A 1,923-nucleotide genomic window follows, 5' to 3' on the forward strand; every position below is an offset into this window, starting at 1 on the left:
CTGTCCTGGGAGTGTTTGATGGGGGACAGTGTAGAGGGAGCTTTACTCTGTATCTAACCCCGTGCTGTCCCTGTCCTGGGAGTGTTTGATAGGGGACAGTGTAGAGGGAGCTTTACTCTGTATCTAACCCCGTGCTGTCCCTGTCCTGGGAGTGTTTGATGGGGGGACAGTGTAGAGGGAGCTTTACTCTGTATCTAACCCCATGCTGTCCCTGTCCTGGGAGTGTTTGATGGGGGGACAGTGTAGAGAGAGCTTTACTCTGTATCTAACCCCATGCTGTTCCTGTCCTGGGAGTGTTTGATGGGGGACAGTGTAGAGGGAGCTTTATTCTGTATCTAACCCCGTGCTGTCCCTGTCCTGGGAGTGTTTGATGGGGGGACAGTGTAGAGAGAGCTTTACTCTGTATCTAACCCCGTGCTGTCCCTGTCCTGGGAGTGTTTGATGGGGGACAGTGTAGATGGAGCTTTACTCTGTATCTAACCCCATGCTGTCCCTGTCCTGGGAGTGTTTGATGGGGGGACAGTGTAGAGGGAGCTTTACTCTGTATCTAACCCCATGCTGTCCCTGTCCTGGGAGTGTTTGATGGGGGACAGTGTAGAGGGAGCTTTACTCTGTATCTAACCCCGTGCTGTCCCTGTCCTGGGAGTGTTTGATGGGGGGACAGTGTAGAGGGAGCTTTACTCTGTATCTAACCCCGTGCTGTCCCTGTCCTGGGAGTGTTTGATGGGGGACAGTGAAGAGGGAGCTTTACTCTGTATCTAACCCCGTGCTGTCCCTGTCCTGGGAGTGTTTGATGGGGGACAGTGTAGAGGGAGCTTTACTCTGTATCTCGTCCAGTGCTGTCCTGGGAGTGTTTGATGGGGGACAGTGTAGAGGGAGCTTTACTCTGTATCTAACCCCGTGCTGTCCCTGTCCTGGGAGTGTTTGATGGGGGGACAGTGTAGAGAGAGAGAGATTGAGTGTGCAGGAGAGAAGATGCGTGTGTGTGAGAGAGAGAGAGAGAGAGACAATGTAAGAAACAGAGAGGGGAACATACTTTTGAGGGAGGGGGAGAAATTGGAAAAAGACAAGAGGGGAAATTTTTACACAAGTGGGTGTTTTGTGTGTGGAATGAATTATCAGCGGAAGTGATGGATATGAGTATAATTACAAAATGTAAAAGGCATTTGGATAAGGACATGAGCAGGGAAGGGTTGGAGGGAGATGGGTCAGGAGCAGGCAGGTGGGACTGGTTTAGTTTGGGGTTAGGGTCGGAATGAAATGGATAGCTTAGGTATACAGCACTTTAAATCCAAGGTATCTCATCCTGAATCCCAGGCAGCTTTCGCATCAGATGTTTAAGACCATGTTGAGAGCGTACTGTCAGGATTACCCGAATGATTGGGATAAAGGAATCCCATTCCTATTGTCTGCCATTAGAGATGCCCCAAATGAATCTACTCAGTTCACTCACTTCGTGTTAATCTTTGGGCATGAAGTGAGAGGCCAAGAGAAATTGACAGGACAAAGTAAGAGATCTCACACTTAGTTACGTATCGGAGGTGAGGGAGAGATCAACTCGAGTGGGTGAGTTAGCTAAACTGCACCTAAAGAGGGCACAGTGTAGAATGAAGCAGGTGGCAGATAAAAACTGAGACATTTTTCCGAGGGGATGACGTGTGAGTACTGTTATTGGTGATAGTAGACCCCTTCAAACCCAGGCTTAGTAGTCCCTACCAAACTGAGAAAACTTTGAGTTGGGTCGGGTGTGTCACGTGAACGTGTAACTCTATTATACTAGAGAGAAAGAAACAAGTGTTAGTTACTGCCCTGCTAAGTGAGGGATCAAATCCAGATGATGTGGATTTTGAGGTGCCTCAAAATACGTTAAAAAGTGAAGACATCCTTGAGGAGTGGGATTGGTTAGTCAGCTATCTGTCTCAG

This window comes from Chiloscyllium plagiosum, unplaced genomic scaffold (genome assembly GCF_037043375.1).
Source record: "Chiloscyllium plagiosum isolate Xiang-an unplaced genomic scaffold, Cpla_swu_hap1 HiC_scaffold_38, whole genome shotgun sequence".
Taxonomy (NCBI): Eukaryota; Metazoa; Chordata; class Chondrichthyes; order Orectolobiformes; family Hemiscylliidae; genus Chiloscyllium; species Chiloscyllium plagiosum.